The sequence below is a fragment of the Zonotrichia albicollis genome, chromosome 2 (assembly GCF_047830755.1).
Source record: "Zonotrichia albicollis isolate bZonAlb1 chromosome 2, bZonAlb1.hap1, whole genome shotgun sequence".
Taxonomy (NCBI): Eukaryota; Metazoa; Chordata; class Aves; order Passeriformes; family Passerellidae; genus Zonotrichia; species Zonotrichia albicollis.
The window spans coordinates 4,998,793-5,015,875 of NC_133820.1; the positions used below are offsets into that span (position 1 = coordinate 4,998,793).

The 17,083-nt window shown below is 47.2% G+C and overlaps 1 long non-coding RNA gene across 1 annotated transcript in view; it reads left to right on the top strand.

Moving 5' to 3' along the window:
• Positions 1 to 17,083, top strand: part of LOC113459776 (uncharacterized) — a 33,204-nt gene that overhangs the window by 10,989 nt on the left and 5,132 nt on the right. The window contains exons 3-7 of the long non-coding RNA XR_012577914.1: positions 5,988 to 6,198; positions 6,846 to 7,032; positions 8,063 to 8,240; positions 13,713 to 13,856; positions 16,738 to 16,836. This is a non-coding gene — a long non-coding RNA (uncharacterized LOC113459776). The remainder of the gene's footprint in view (positions 1 to 5,987; positions 6,199 to 6,845; positions 7,033 to 8,062; positions 8,241 to 13,712; positions 13,857 to 16,737; positions 16,837 to 17,083) is intronic.

The following is a 17,083-nucleotide window of genomic DNA, read 5'->3' on the forward strand; positions in this document are numbered from 1 at the left end:
AGCCGCAACTTCTCTGGGTGGCCTGTTCTAGTCCTTCACCACCCTCACAGTAAAGAATTTCTTTCTAATATCTAATATAAACCTGCCTTTTTCAGTTTGAATCAATTTCCCCTTGTCCTGTCACTACATGCTCTTGTACAAAGTTCCTCTACATCTTTCTTGTGGGGTCCCTTTAGTTATTGGAAGGAAGGATGTGAGGTGGACAAGAGATACAAAAGCCAAAGCTCTGGGTGATGGTGAAATATCAGGGATATCCTTGGGCAAACAGACAGGATGTCCATGGCAACTTCTGGTATGCAGCAGTGCTTCAGAAACATGCAGACTAAAATTCCTACTTTCCCTATGTGTTCCTTTAAAATAGATAATCAACAAAATTAAAACAAGCCTTCCCTTCCTTGCAAAGCAGAGATGAAATGTTGGTTGCAGCTCCCCACAGACAGCAGCTTTGTGCAGGGGGCCATCACCAGCCCCTGGGCAAGGGGGACGAGGGTTTCAACCCCCACAAAGGGATTTTTTGGGTATGACAAGGGGGAGACTGTCACAATCTCTTGGACTGTATGCAGAGGGGTGTGGGGAGGGAAGGTGGGTGCCCTCAGTGGCATTTTTCCCAATTTCACATTTTTCCTGCCCAATAAGTCAGCAGAGAAATCCCTACTAGGGCCAGTCTTTCTGGATCTCTCGACTGCTTCCCTTCCACAGCCCCCTGCATGCTCCTTCCCCCACGGGCAGGGTGCAGCATCCTCAGAGGGTGAGCAGCACCTCAGGCCCTGTGGGAGGTCAGCCTGGGGGCCTCTGTGTGTGCTGCTGTCTCTGGCTGCAGGACAGAGAGGGTAACAGGAGCTGCGGTGCCGTGTCTGTCATCCCCCGGGATGGGAAGCTGAGCCTGAACCAAAGGGGCCATTTAGCATTGTGAATTATTGAGTGCTTTTCTATGTGGAGGAGCTGAGTGAGTCAGCTGAGGTCGGGCAACCTGTGCTCCATTTTTAGAAACAGGGGCTGACCAGGGACAAAAAAACCACCCCTGCAGCCCACCAAAGCTGCTCTGTGCAGGCTGGAGCCCCTTGCAGCCAGGTGGGGGTGATGGAGGGTGGATGGGAGGGGATTCTGGGGGTCTCACTGGTGACAAAGGGGGAAGGGATGCACTCTCCCTCCAGGGATGGAGACTGGGCAGTGAGCTGTGAGCACACTGCTGGTGCTTAATATTTATTAACGACTTGAAAAAGTGGGGGAAGCAGTGAAGCAGCAAGTTTTGCAGATGGCATGGAATAATTTAGGATAGGGAAGGCTGTGCAGGCACCCAGTGGGACTTAGCCAAGGTAAGGGGCAGGTGACCCTCGCTGCTGACACACACGGTGGGGAAGGCTGCCCTGATGGCACTGCCACCTCTGTGGGTTCTCAATCACCCACAGCTGCCTGGGTGATGCTGGGGGGAGGCTGGGTGTCACCACACACAGCTCGCTGGGAACATCTGCTCAGTCTGCAGCAGCTGGCTCAGGAGAGAACAAAATGGCTGGCTATATAAAGAACAGCATTAAAAAAAAAAGAAAAAAAGGCAGGAAAAAAAAAGCCATGCTGAAAATACCACCCTTCTGCTGTCTAGGCAGAGCAGGTGAATTATGGACTGGAGACATTCTCTTGTTGCATGAGTAACAGATGAAGGATGTGGAGCAAAATCGAGCAGAGAAAGTGATGGATGTAGAGAGGCTGAAAATAGTGACTGTCTTGTTCCCACCTGTATCAGGAGGTGAAGTGTTTGAAAAACAAAGACAAATCAGTTTATCGCCCTAAATGAGCCACAATCAAAGACACACCCATGGACACTGATGGCCAAAATGGCTAATGTGGGCAAAAGGATGGATTCTTTTCAGCTGTGTAGCTACACCTGGGGGATGAGAGTGCAGGACACACCAAGAGACCAGCATGATTCAGGGTAGGGCTGTACATTAGGTGAATCACAAACATTCCTGTTTTGTGCTGGGGTTAGGATTTTGGCAGGGCAGGTTGACTGGGCTGTAGCTCCAGAGGGCTGCCCTGGAAGCTTCCTGCAGCTCTTCCCTGAGGCAGGGCAGTGGTCACAGTGCAAATGTGATGCTGAGCTGGGAGGGAAGCTGAGGGGTCCCCCCAGCAGGGTGAAACCATCAGCAAGCATGTGGGACCCTTCTGATTTCTTCCCAAAAGAGGACAGGGATGCTGGGCTGTGCCACCCACAGCAGTGGGGGAAAGAGGTACAAGAGATTGGGGTTTACATTGAAATGTCTACTAATTCTTGCCTCCCCTCTGTTCACTGGCACCCAGGACTGAGGTTTGGTTTTCCACCTGGTTTTCTGCACTAGGGGTGCAGAATCTCTTTGCCCTGTAGCTTTCACTGCTTAGTGCCATTGTCTGCAAGATAAACATAGCATACAAAAGTTGTGCCTTGGCACCTAGTGGGGTAAAAATGCAAGTTGGAAATAGCTTGTCTCAGAGACACACATATTCATACTGCTGGGAAGGAGCTGCTTCTCACCTAGGATCTTAAAGCAGTGGGGCTGTAAACAGCATTTGGTCTCTTGCACAGGTCGTCCTCACTCCTCCAGAGCAAGGCAGGGGGGAGTCATCTCTCATCATGGACACTCGTGGCACCACTCAGTAAAATTCTTCCAGGGTGGTTAGTTAAATCACTCAAGCAAGAGAAGCCTCTGCCTCTGATACAGTTAGGAAATGTGACCTAGTTAAGCCCAGACGTTTTTGAGCGCGATGAAATGGAAGCGACTCCCGCTCGCTGAAAATTGACACCAGAAATAGAGTGTTTGCTGCCTGCCTGGCCCACACCGTGTTTGGTGGGTCCTGCACGGGGCAGGACCCTGCCACAGCAGCCCTGTCCCAGCCCTGTCCTTCCCTGCACTGTCACTGTCCCACCAGGCACCAGAGACTCCCGCAGCCCCAGCCGTTCCCCCTTCGCGCCTCGCTCTCCTCCATGAAATCCAATTAAAGGGTGAAATGAATTTTGGAGTGACTGCTACAGGCTGTGCATGTCTGTGCATGGAGGAGGGGGTGGGAAAGGCCTGTCTGCTGGTGCTGGAGCAGCAGAGAACCGGCTCTGGTCTCGTTTTCAGCCCAGCCCCAGTGAAAAGCTGCTGCCGCAGCTGCAAGGGAACTATAAACGTACCATGCAATAACGTTATCGCTTTGATGGATGCTGGAGAGGCTTTGAATGCCTTTTCTTTTTTTTTTCTTTTACAGTGTGGCCTTGTACCTTGCAGCTTCCCTTGCTGTAATGTGCCGGTTTCTTTTGTAGCTCAAATCCTGCCCCCTCCTCTCTTTTAATCGGCATAATACCTTCGTTTGCTGACCCTTTCCTGGAGGAAAAGAGAAATGCTCTACTATTTGGGGGGAGAAAAGCCTTTGTCCTGTCCTCTTGCTGTGCCCAGAGCAAGTTTGTCTCTCTAACACAGATTAGCACAGAGGTGTCCAGAAAGGAGCACCAATGCAGGCTGTCCAAGTGCCTAGAGCTCTTCTCTTGAAGAGGAACTGGCCTCATGGGAGCTGCAGGCTCCTTGGGAGGGAAAACAAACTTCTTGGTGCTGAAGTCATTGGTTTTGGCATTTGCTTTCTCAGAAACAGTTTTCCTTTTGACAGAGCTATGCTTGGGGCAGTCCACTCAAATGCGCTGCTGATGTCTTGGACCCTCCAAGGGGCTGACACAAGAGCTTTAGGAGTGCACCACAGTGATGTGACCTCAATTTGCCATTTTAGGAGAGTTCTGCAAATGGCTGGTCAGGCTGATGCAATGGGTCCTTTCCCAGAAGGTTCCCCTCCATCCTCCCTCACTTTTCAGCAGCTTTCCTCCATCCCTCCCTCCCGTGTGCACCCTCAGGCTGTGGAGCTCGCTCCTGCCAATTCGGACAGGGGCCAAGAGCACAGAGGGGATTGCAAAGCAATCAAGTTCAGAGGAGAAAACTCCCTGAAGGCTGTGAACATTGCAGGCACAGCCTCTGGCTCGGGGAGTTGCTGTGCTGTGGAGTGCCAGAGGCTGGGAGGGTCCTCTGGGGAAAGTCACACTCCACGCCTGTTGTGGCTTTTCTGCCCTTTTTCCTTTGACATCTGCTCCTGGCCACTGCTGCAGTGTACCAAGCTGGATGCCCACCAGTCTGGTGAAAGGTGCTCCTTATTACACCCTGCACTTCTGTAGTTCTCTGATTTTGTTTGTCCTCCTCCTTCCATCTCTCTGGCTGTTTCCCTGATAGGAAGACTTCTTCTCTTTCCCACTTGGCTCATCTTAGACAATTTGTCTCAACGCTCAGGCCTTGCTTGGCTTCAGCTGTGGGTGACTCATTCCCTGAGCCTTGCCTCAGTCCCACCTCTTGGCTGTCTCTGGGACATCTGCTGTGCAGTGCATCATTCAAACACAGCCTGCCTGCCCACACAGCTCTGTGCCCTCACACAGCCCCTTGACAGTAGAAATTTGCCTTCCCTGGAGAGCTGAGGCCTGTCCAAGGGCACAGTGGGCTCTCCAGGGGATAACATCAACAACAAGGCATTCATGCAGTCCTCTCCTTCTATCCTCAGCCTAAAGATATAACTTTATTTCCCAACCAGCCTGTAGTCACAAGTGCAGGAGAGGGATGGAGCAGCACAAGCTCCCACTGTGCTCACCAGGCTGTCCCTGGGTACCCACCTAAAGGATTTTTGAGCTCAGTGGGTGTAAAAAGCCAAGTGCAGCCAGAGATCTGCTTGAGTTGCTGCCCCATGGCTCCCTCCCTACTCCTGCAGCCATGTCCAGAACGTGCCTTGCTCAGCATGCTCTGCCTGCCTCTCTTTGCTCATTGCCTGCCCTGCTGCAGGGCAGCACAACTCTTGTGATGAATTCCCTTCTCATGGGAGAAGAGGGAGGAGGAGAGCTGTTTGCACAACCTGAGGCCCTGTGGAGAAGGGCTGCCTCATCCCTGTTTGTTTCACAAACTGGGCTCCCCAGAGACCCCAGGTCCTCAGGGGCACAGAGAGCTCATTGTAGAGGGATGCATTTGTGCCCAAAAAGATGGAGTAAGAGTATGATTCCTTCTAGTCTTACTCCCAGGATTGCTTCCATGTAGGGTTTAGGAGTAAGATGTTGCTGCTTGTCAAGGCTATAAAGTCTAACAAAAGTAGGAGGTTGAATTTTAGGACAGTATCATTTAGGCTAGACAAAATTTGATGAATGTGTTCTCTTTGTTCCCTCCTCTCGTAAAATGAATTCAGACCAGGCCAGTGCTTCCTTCTTGGTGAGAGATTTCTGAGGTTCTGACTCCATGGAAAGTTTGACTGGCGTGGGTGTGTGGCCAGTTTTTGAAGTCAGCATTTGCTGAGGGTTTACTCAGTGCTTGGAATATAAAACTGACCAAAGCGTATACATTCAATTGCTGTGCTAAGAGTAAGGGTTTTATGTGTGTGCTGTTCAAACACACAGGAGGTTCTCTGCTGCTGCAAACCCAAACCAACTGGCTGAGTTAAATACAAAGATATGCACTTAAGAAACTCCCGTGCAGGTTTGCAGTTGAATAATAACTGTGCTGAAAAGAGACAAAGCCCAGGTGGATTTCCAAGTGAAAACTTCCTCAGCTACTTAATGTCAACAGTAATAATTCCTGTTATAGGTGCCTTTCACCTTGAAGCCTCTACAAAGGCTTTGTGTGTCTGTGTGTACATTTGATCGTTTGCCCAGCAGTGAAGGGGAGGCTCTGGTGTGGGATGTAGCAGCCATACTCTGTTATCTACAGTGCCCTTGGGCTCCTGCTCATTTCTGAGCACACAACAGCAGTGTTGCTAACTCTCTAATTTTCTCCTCTAGCCTCCTTCCCCTGCATTTCTCCTCCACATCCCTCCTTGCATCCCTTGCTCCCACTCTTGCCCTTCTGTGCTGCGTTTCCTGTTCCTGGACAGCCCTCCCTCCTCTCATCGCTATCACTGCCTTGGCAGCCCTCTGCAAAACTGTCCTCCTAAAGCACTCCCCCTTCTTTCCTCTCCTCCAGACTCCTCTGAACTTGAACTCTTGGATGTTGGTTGGATTTGCATGCCATGCCTGTTCGAACTTGCACACAGCCTGGGCCAGCAGAGATGTTTTATCTATGGTGACAAATTGCTGTGTAAAGTTACAGTGTGACATGGAGAGAACAACCACGCTGATGGGACTGCAATCTGAGACACATAATGTGCCAGGGAGCAGAGGCAAAGAAAACAAAGGTCAGTGGTGTTTTATTAAGTCTGAAAGCAAAGAAATGTACATAAAAGGTGTCTTTATCTAATGCTTTGCATCCAGATGCTTTCTGAGATCATCTGCCCAGAATCTCTGGTTACAGGCAGAGGAAGGACAAACTTCCTTGTCCCTCAGGGGTGCTCAGAGCGTATTGATGGTAAGAACCATCGAGCAAACTTCCTCCATGCTGAGGCTGATTCTACCAATTCCACCCATGGTTCCATTTAAGCTGTTTTAAGTGAGGGCTTCAATGTCACACGCCTAACCTCACCCAGCTGATCCTCTGCCATATCTGCTCACTTCAATTTTTGCTTCTGGGCTGGGCTTCTTCACATTTCAGATGACCTTACAAAAGTGAGTACTGCATGAAGTGCTGGGCAGGTAGCAAGCAAGCTGCTCCGAGCTGCTGCTCATCACCTACCTGACACTTGCACATCATGGTTTTCCACCCTTCTCCAAGCCCAAACTTCATCTCTAGCTCTTTAACACAGAGAAGAGTCACAAAAAGACACCAAAAGAGTAATTTATGATGTGCCCATGCAGCTCTTTTCATTGCAGGAGCCAAGCCTTTATGTGCAATGCCTCACTTGTGCATTAAAACATTTGGATAATGTGTGATCTCTCTCCACCTCAGGCAGGAGCAGAGCTGATCTCGGTGCAAAGGGCAGCTCGGAGCCTTTGGCCCATTTCTCCACAGACATGCTGGATGGTCTGACTCATGTGGCATGTGTCCATTAGAAACAGGCTTGGGATGGTCCTCACCAATTTCTTCAACAAAATGGGCCAGAAAATACCCAGGAGGACAGCACCAGGCCTTGGCTGTGAGTTCTTCTAGTCAACAAAATAAGAAAGACCAATTTTTTTGGTTATTCAGCTACTCAAAGGTAGCTGAATACCATCAGTGTGAAACCTGAGGTTGTTGAACAAGATAGGCACATGAGGACAGTGGAAAGTAGGGACAAAAAGGTCTCTTTTGGACCATATTGTCCAATCCCTTGCTGCTTGGTAGCTGTGGTAAAGAACTGCCTCACTTCTGCACTAAAACAAGTTGGGTTCTTTTGTCCCCATAAAATCTCCTGCAAGTCAATCCCAGAGATGTACTTCTTGGACAGTCAGGTCCTTCTTCTAATTTCCAGCTGAAATGTATTCCTGGCAAATTTATAGGCACTTGTTCTTCTGCCAGCATTGCCCTTTCACTCAAATAGCTCTTCTCTCTTCCTGGTACTTCCCTCCAGGGTATTTGTAAGCAACAAATATATCTTTTTCCACTCTGCATTTTGCTAGACTCAAGAAACCAAGCTCATTTAGTCTCTTCTTGTGGAAGAAAGCTCTCTCCTCCCAGGTCATGACAAGAGAGAAAGGCACAAAAAAAGGCAATTTGAAATTAATTCATCTCTTATATGGACATACAATATTCTGTACTTCTGTGATGGCATTAAAATCTTGCTATTTCTATTAGAAATCCTTCATCTGACATGTCTTAGGCTCACATTTGTCTTTCTCACATCTGCATGCTGCTGCCAGCTTACAGACATTTGATCAGCTCGTGCGCTCAGGTCTTTCTCCTCCTCTGTCACTTCCAACTGATGAGCTCCCAGCTGGTAGCAGAAATTCTCATTATTACTCCCTCGGGGCACGACCTTGCATTTTGTACTATTAAATCTGATGCCATCTCTATTGCTTCTGTCCCTTTTTCCTAGGAAAACTGCTCTGATTAGTCACCATATAATGCCTCAGAGACCTAAAGACATATTCACTATATTTTTATTTTTAGAAACTGTTTGCTGTTTCAGTATTTTCATTCAATGAATGATGCTGATGTCTCTCTGTATTACCACTTCTCTCTAACAGAAACTCCAGGCTGATCTGCAGAAGGGCAGGAAAAAATTGCCTTCCAGATGAAATATGTGGCAAGAAGAGCTATATTTCCAAACAATTTCAGAGAAATAATTTTGTAAGTTATTTGTCACTCTGCTGCACAAAATGATCAGACACACTGTCCAATCAACACCAAACCAGAAACTAACAGGTATGAAAATGTTCTGTTTCATCTAACTATTTTTCCAGTGATCCAGATTTACTGTGAGTAAATTTACCGCATCTCACTGCTGGGCTGCAGCTCTCATCTACAGAGCTGTCACAGTGATGGCTCCCAGCACTTTGGGTTTTAACCATTAAAACTATTTTTATGATGTTCAAAATACTTCAGAAACAACTGCTGTTATTGCCTAATTTTTGTGCCTAATTACTGTGGCAGTGGGCAGCTTATGAAGATCTGTGATGGTGATGAGAATTCATTTACTCTAACCTCTCATTTTCAATTACAAATAATGCTGTGTGGAGATCATTTTGCCCAGAGAAGGTCTGGTGTAATTCAAAACACCCCCCACATCTTTAGGATGCTGCAGCCACTCTGAAGTGTCTGACACTGCTGGTGCTTTATGGAAAAATGTATTTCAGAAAATAGCTGGGGAGAGGTGCCCACAGAGGTGCTGCAGAATTTAATTTCCCACGTCTAGGTTGTCTGGTGGATGTTTGTGAGGTGTTTCACAGGGCTGTGAGCTCTTTGATGGCTTTGGAGGTGTTTGAGCAGCACCCAAAGCCATGGGGCTTCCTGGCCTGAGGGGACCTCTGCAAAGTCCATCTCTGCAAGTGATTATTGAGAATACTTTGATTGTTTGTAAACCAGAGAAGGCTGGTGTTTGTGGAGAGGGTATCAAAATCAAAGGCATTTTCAATTTGTTCTTGCTCACACAAATGTGCTCTGAGGCACATTATGATTTGCCACGGAGGTCTTCAGATGACCAAAATTAATTTTTCTTGAAAGAACCAGATTTCCTATCCACGCTGTGTTCTGCATGTGCTCTGGGGATGCCTCCTGTGTTGGGATGCTGCAGGGAAGAGGTGTCTGAGGGGGACTCTCGCTGTGTGCCCATGGTACAGGCTGTGGTAGCATCTGCATGACCTGCTCCAAGCATCAGGACCTCTGTGCACCCTTTCAAGCTGGGCATCATGGCTTTGTGCCAGCAGAGATTGTATTTCTTGCCTCGTCCAGACATGCTAATGAGGCACTCTGACAGGGCTTACCTTTGGAAATGTGAAAGAAAACAGCAGAGAGACATGGAGGGGAAAGCATCATTTTGGAAGCACGAGAACTTCTGAAACATTAATCTGGTGAATAACTCCCTGCCAACAGAATTTCACTGAACCACTGATCTGAATCATGTCACAGATGCCATCGTCTTCCAAAGTGTTAGCAAAACACAGGGCTCAACCTTCAGTGCCCCTGCATCGCTATTTCTGATCCAGCACAACAAGGCGCCTGCAAAAGACAGAGCTTTTAATAACTGCAAGTCAGGAAAAAAATAACCAGCCCTGTTTGGGATCTGAATAGCTGCCTTGCAGAAGGAGAATTGCCCATTTTGCTCAGTGCAGCAGTGAAGATGGGCTCGCAGCACACAGAGTACCACATGCTCTGATAGACTGCGAGATCCGCTATGATGCGTTTTTATAAATGGAAAATCTCGACTGGCATTTCCCAGTGGAAGGTGCTAGGCTTGATGAAGTAGGACCAGCCATGGCACACATGAAAGGGGAGGAAGGGATTGCATGTCTGCCAGCAGCCTCCATTTATGGCATTTTACGGCTGCAAGAAGAATTTAGGCTTGAAACATTGTTTTAAATACCGAAACCAGCAGGAGCTGATGCCGGGATGGATAAATAGTAGTGCTCCTGGGCATGTAATCTCTGGTGCCAGAAGCTCATCTGTATTATGTCAGCCAATGACCTTTCTGGCACCTGAATTTAGGTGCCCATCCTGGCTGCGTATCACCTGCTCAGTCAGAACAGATTAGTGGTCTCCACCTCCCTACACCTGATTTCCATGCAGGAGCACATGCTAGCTCCAGGTCAGATCTGTGGGTGGGAGCTCATTTGGGTGGCCAGGACCCTGAGGAGAGCCACAGCACACATCCAAGCCATTCCCAGGCACCCGGGGCCTGGCAGCGTGATCTCAGCTGGAGTTTCACAGGAAGAAGAGCTGAGATTTCCTCACCCTGCTTTCCCAAGGAGGGACAGGCCTCCCAGGGGACTGGTACATGTCTCTGGGGCTTTGCCCTGTCATCTCCTGAGTCACCACTGAGAAATCTTTACAAAAGATGGTCAGCTGCTGTTAGACATCTTTCTAATCCACTACCAAGGAAAAAGATGTTAAAGGCGCAATGCTAAAGATTATGAAAGCAAGCCCTCCACAAGCAGGAAGGCGGTGGAGTAGAGCCAGGTGGCCTTGTGCAATCTGATTTTGGGCCCCATGAGTGTCCAGCTTGCTCCTTTAGCCCCTGGAGCCCTGCCTGAGTGCCCAGACTGCAGCTGTGGAGGGGCTGAGCAGCATAGCATGAGGACACAGGAGGCTGCTGCCAGCTGACCTGTGCTCCTTTCTTTGGCAAAGATGGAAAGTGTGTAACAGTTGATGTGGAGGCTGAAAGAAGGCCCTGTCTCACTGAGGAGACACCAGAGTTCTGTCCCAGAGAACTGGACTTTCTCCCTGCCTGCAGTGCTGTGTACCTGTGGGATATCATGGTCATCACTTCATTGAGCATTTGTAGGCAATCACTGCCTCTCTGTGCTCTCATTGCCCAGTGCCCATTGAAATCACAGGGGTGCAGTGACAGAAATCAGTGAGAGTCCTGCTCAACCTCCATGCACTGTGCCAGCAGGCTGGTCCCTGGGCAGGCAGACCCTGGGCAGCTCAAAGGGGCTGTCAGAAATAGCTGCTGTTTCTCACCAGGTGAGCTGGTGATTATAAATGCAGGAGTTGCTGTAAGCACTTCAGCGTTACAGTGGTATTCTAGATGAACCTAAGAGGAAATTAATAGGACCAGAGTAACCATATTTGAATAACATGTCTTAGAAAAGGCTGAGGAATGCATCAGCCCTAGGCAAGACCTCTCACAGAAGATGTCAGCCCAGCCAGTTAAAGTCAGGCAGCGTTACAAGAAACTGAAGGTAATGCCAACCTGCAGAACAGACACTGCTGCCACCTATCACAGTAATGAGATTTCATAAAGAAAAGCCCATCTCACTGGCTTCCAGGAGGATTTCCTTTAGCAGACAGCTGGGCACCTGGGCTGATTAAACACAGATACAAGTTTGAACAACTGGAACAGCCTATCATGTTTTGTTGCACCTAGGCAGTTCAAGATGCAGCAAACACATCCAGGCCATTTTTAGCTCAGCTCTGAACATATGCACCCTGTGAGATAACTAAACATTTGGTCCCTGCAATGGACACTGTGCAGCACACAACACAGCAGAAGTCCTTCCATGGGAATGGGCACTCTGCTCAGACCTCAGGGGTGGGAGCATCATCCTGCAACCTCTGCCATGAGGCAGTATGCACAGATTGGCTGTCACCCCATCCTGCAGGCTGATGGAGAAAAGCAGGCCAGTGTCACTTGCTCTTGGTTAGAAGACAGGAGCTGCCACACGGTTTCTCTGTACTGAAGGAGTACCTGAAAGCAGGACTTGGCCATGAGTGTGTCTACACTTGGATCTGCATTGCAGTACAGCTGTGATGCTTCCTGGCTGCACAGAGCCTCAAGCACAGCCCTGTCCCTCCCAGCAATATGTTAGTGAGGTTCTTATACCTTTTCACTGGTTTGAAAATCAGCCACTGCCAGTCTCAGTTAAGGCACTGCCAACTGGAGTTTGGGGCTGAGCTTGTGATTTTGATCTGCAATTGCCTGGTGACTTGTCAAAAGCAGTAAGGGTCACCAGGAAAAGAGCTGGAGTGCAACCTTGCAGACACTGGGCTTGTAGGCAGGGAGCTCTTCAGACCTCACTTCTGCCCACAGAAAGATTTTACTTGACTCTCACAGTGATCTGGATCCCCGTTCCCTCCCTCAGGACCCCACTGCACCCTAATCATGTCAATCTCAGCAAAACTGGCTTGCAGCACCAAGCTTTTTGTAATGTCCTACTCTACAGGGCTCAAGCAACAGTGGGACAACCTAGAGAAAAGAAAGGGACAGTGCAATTAAGTGAAGGGATGCCAGAGGCAGGGAAGGTTTAAACTCCTCTCCTTGTGTATATTTGTCAAGCTGGAACTGAGGCAAAGCCCTCATTCCTCAAATCACCCAACACCTGGGAGCCACTGACAGCTTCACAGCACAAGCAGAATGATTCCACTTTTACTGGAATTATCATCACCAGTCCTACCAACCAAGCAATGATGGAAGAAAACCATCATCCAAGGAACGGTGTCCACCATGCATTTGTACGCAGTATGGCTTTAATTGCACTCAAAGGCTGACAAAAAAAGACCAAGTAAATTTCCTTTGAAGTCAACAAAAAATTTCTGTTGACTTGAGGGGGCATTGGTTGAGGACCACAACCTGCAGGAGGAAGTCTGAATCACTGTGGCTGCCAAATCAGAGGTATGGATTTAGCAAAATCCCCATGCTGTGGTGTTCCCATTAATTTCTGATCTGCAGAAGAGTTGCACGCTGGTCCATAACCCTCACCACTTACCCATACCATCCTGTCCCATTTGTAGGGAGTCTCCCTTCTAGAACTACTATTTTCCTACTTGTAAAGTGGGACCAGGTCATCAGCTGGGGCACCAGCTCAGAATCTGGCCTCTTGTAGATTTTTCCCCCCCCCTTCATCTAGAAGAAATGGCAATCCGCACTAATTTTTAAAACTGGAAAAACTATCAGATCTGATTCAATTAGCCTCTTTCCACCCCTTGCACATGCCTGAAATAAAGCTTCTGTTATTGGAGTTTAGCTGACGATGCTTTTGTGCAAGGAAGGAAAGGCTCCAGTTAGTTATTCTGTAACTGAAGCCATATGGAACTGAAACTTGTTGAATCAATAATGAAACATGTCTGTGTCACAGAGCAGTTTTGATTCCAAGACATACAATGGACTGTTTGCAAAGTCACACTGCTGGTTAAAACTACATTTTTTTTTTTTAATGGACAAATAATATAAGGACTCAACTGCTTAGGAGGATATGATCTAGTTGATTGCCTGAGAAAGTTAAAAAATTTCCCAACCAGCCTGAGGTTCTCTGTTGACTCATTTTCATAAGACATTTAAGTACTCTGGCAAATGCTTGCCAGCCATTTAGGCAAGTAAGGTGAGACATTTCAAGAAACACACAGCAAAAATTATTTCAGTGTCCCAATTTCCCATCCATCCTTCCCAACATGTGCAGAGTAGCTGCACTGAGAAGCAGGTGAGTTGCTAATGCAGATTAAGTTGTCCTTTGAGAAGCCACTGCAATTAATCCAGTCGGTAACCCCTGAACAAAGAAATACTTCCGTGACACATCAGTGTTTCCAGATTTGGAAAGGATTTGACAAATGCCAAACTGAACTTGCACAGGAAGTGAACTGTGGTGGAGAAAAGAGTGTGCAGCCTCCAGAGGAGGGCATGGAGTACCTAAGAGGGTAAATAAGCTACTTGCTCAATGGTAACATTTATTTTGTTTTATTTAGATGCTTGGCAGTAAAGAAGGGTGTTGGAGGATGTCAGAGGTGCTTCAGAAAAGCCTGCTGGTGACTAGAAATATCTTCACTTTCTGTTAGCATGCAGGTAGCATGCCCACAGCCACCTGAATTCTGACTGTATTACATCATGAGGTATTCCCCCTTGTTTTGGTTCTTGGCCTTGGTGTCACACAGTTTTGTAATGTGAATACAAAGTAGCATTTTGTGGAACTCAAAAACCTTTGGTGATTCTTTTCAAAATGCTGATCTTTTCTGAATGTCCTTTCTTGGCAGTGCTGGGCTGAGTCTGCCCTGACAGCATCACATTTCCTAATCCCTTACTTCCTACCAGCTCTGGGTATAAGGCAAACACAGGACCCCCGTGCTCTCTGAGCAGCAGGAATGCTGCATGGTGGTGGACTCTGGGCTGGCAGCTCAGGTTTCCTCCTCAGGGACTGAGGGAGCAGATGCCTGGAGCTGGTTTTCTTTCTTTCCTCTCTGATTCAGTGTTGGGTAATTAAGGACTGAAAGGTTGCCTTAAGTGCAGCTTTGGGAATTGTATTTTTCTGCAGATGCTGTTCCCTCTTATCAGTTATTGCATTGCAATAGGGCCAAAAAATCTGATGCAGATATGATCCCTTTTTGGAAAGGTTTAGTACTGGAACACAATAACCATGGAGGCAGATAAGAAGATAACTGGGATTGTGGTGCACTGTGGCACTGTAAATGGAAGTAGTAACCTGAGCCAGAGTTCACTGGAAAGAGACAGGCACTGGTGGCAAATAATTCAAATCCCAGCCCAGTGCCTCCAGCACAGAATCTCAGTCCTGTAGCAAGGGAATCAAAGCACCACAGGGGACGAAATCATTACTAACCCAAATAACTGACATCATCCGTGGTTGTATGGGAACCTGCATGTTGGTAGGCATATATATATATGTATATATAAAAATTTCCTGGTGTGGATTTTCCCTAGCAATTTATCACTTCAGCAAAAATAAAAACCTCACCAAAACCCAAACAAATGAAGTGAAAAAACAAAAGAGCGCAATGTCTCATAATAAGCTCTTTCTGTTGTGGCAGCAGCTGCAGTTTCTCCTCTCAGATTTCTTTTCTGTTATTACCCAGAAAGAATCAGCAGCTGCTTAGGAAATATTCCAGAAAGATTCATTGAGAAGTTCCTGGCTGTTTTTCACACATTAATCTGACAGAAGTAACATCTTCAAGGAAGGGACTGATTCTCCTGGTCTTTGTCTGCTCCTCATAAATTAGTGGGTTCTGATAATGTGGTTATCTAAAAGGAAATAACAGGAGGAAAAATAAAAAAATCACATGTCCTGGTAATGGGAGACATGTAGGTTCTTTATGTCACAGAGAGGGTGTGGGAATTGCTTAGGTTATTTTAATGGTCGTGTTTGCATCTCTTCAAAAACTTTTGCACAACCAAACTGCTTCCCAAATGGGCGTATCCGGGGGCAACACCCATAAGAGGGATCATTTGGAAGAGACATTACACATGCTCCTGTGAAAGTAGGAGACCTTCAGGACATATTAACTCTGCAGTTATTTCCGTGCTGTCGTGCTCTGTGCTTTAGGACTGGAGCGTGCAGCCACCAGAGCCTGGATGGGGAAGCTGCTGGGGTGGAGCTCAGAGGCACAGTCCAGATCAGGGGCTCTGAGCAGGCATTCCCAGGGCTGAACTTCCCTTTTCTTTCTTGTGGGGCTTCTTTTAGCTGGGGTGTCTCCTCTACAAGAACGTTCCTCCCTGTAATGTGGATGCCTCAGGAAAGGCAGAGGTGGTGCCTGACCCCATTCAGGGATCTGGCAAATGGTGCTTATTAAACAGGTCAAGGGGTGGAGATGGGCAATTGTGTCAAGGCTTTTGGGTAGAGATGGGCAATTGTGTCAAGGCTTTTGGGTAGAGATGGGCAATTGTGTCAAGGCTTAGCATTCCCTCACAATTTGGGTAGAGATGGGTAATCGTGTCAAGGCTCAGCATTCCCTCAAAATTTGGGTAGAGATGGGCAATCATGTCAAGGCTCAGCATTCCCTCACAATTTGGCTGGAAGCTGTCACCCAGAGCCTTTTCCCTGCCATTGCCCCGGACAAATCACATTCCCATTCCCTGATCTCTGGTGCATGAGGGCACAATTCAAATGTCATCTTTTGAATGATGTTTGCCCATCATTCAACATCAAAGTGTCTTTGCCCTTCCCCTGTCCTTCTGTGTCACAGGCAGCTCTGCCTCTGAGCTCACTCCTGGCAAAAATCCAAACCTCCTGTCAGCATCCAGAAGTGGAGACATGGATCTTCACAGAGCATTATGGAGCCTCCAAAGAGCATGGATCTTGCTTCTTGGAAAACTCCATGAAAAAGTTGCTCCTTCTTCTGCTGTCATTAGCAACTAGTGGGGAAAAAAACCCCTACAAACCCCAAAACGTAGCATGTGATTCTTCCCACAGGAGGACTGAGTAAAAGCAGTTTGGATCTGTAATGTCCAGCTCTGCAAAACACTGTCCACTGAAGTATACAAGCTCTTGGGAATGTGGGAGAGATAATTGGAGGTTAATAGAGATTTTACTGCTGGCTGCCTGGCCGATTATTTCTATGAAAAAATCCTGACATTTTTTCCTTTATTGAAGTGAGTTCATGATCATCTATATAAAAGAAAGCTGTATTCTGAGAACACATATGCATTTGCATATGGATGGTGTTCTCTTGGAAATTATTTGAATAAAAATAAAAGAAGAATGAAAACAGGAGTTTTCACTCAAGGGAAAAGTTAATGAACTCACTTCTCTTTCTTTCACTCCCTGATTAAATATTATGTTACCATTTTATCTTTGTGCATGAAGAGTAAAGCCCAATTCTGTATTTTGCCAGCTTCATTCATGAAGCTTTGTATTATTTTTACTGCAATAAAAAACTAAAAATTACTCTCTCCACATGAGAAGCAGAATGGAGAAGAGCAGTAATTCCCCACAGTATGGAGGAAGGAGAAAGACAAGACATCCTCTTTTGTTTGTTTGAATAGGCATGAGATGTGCTCCAACATGTGCTGGCAGGAGCAGTTGGAGAAGACTGGCTACAGAAGCTCATCAAGAAATGCAAAAGGCATGACCTGCTATCTAAGGTATCAGTGAGAGCTTCCTTTCTGAAGAGGTTTTTTTTTTTCCTTTAATGCTCATTATTTCTGAAAGTCTGTGGGCTCGGTAGCAGATAGTACCGATGTTTTAAAGTTGACTACTTGATCATTCTAATTAGGATCCTGTGGATTTTCAGTGTTGCTAGCTAAGTGAATTTCGGTGCATTTGCAGTCAGACCAGATGAATACCACTGGACTTCTTGTGCAGTGGCCAGGTAGATCAGCTGAGCCAGTG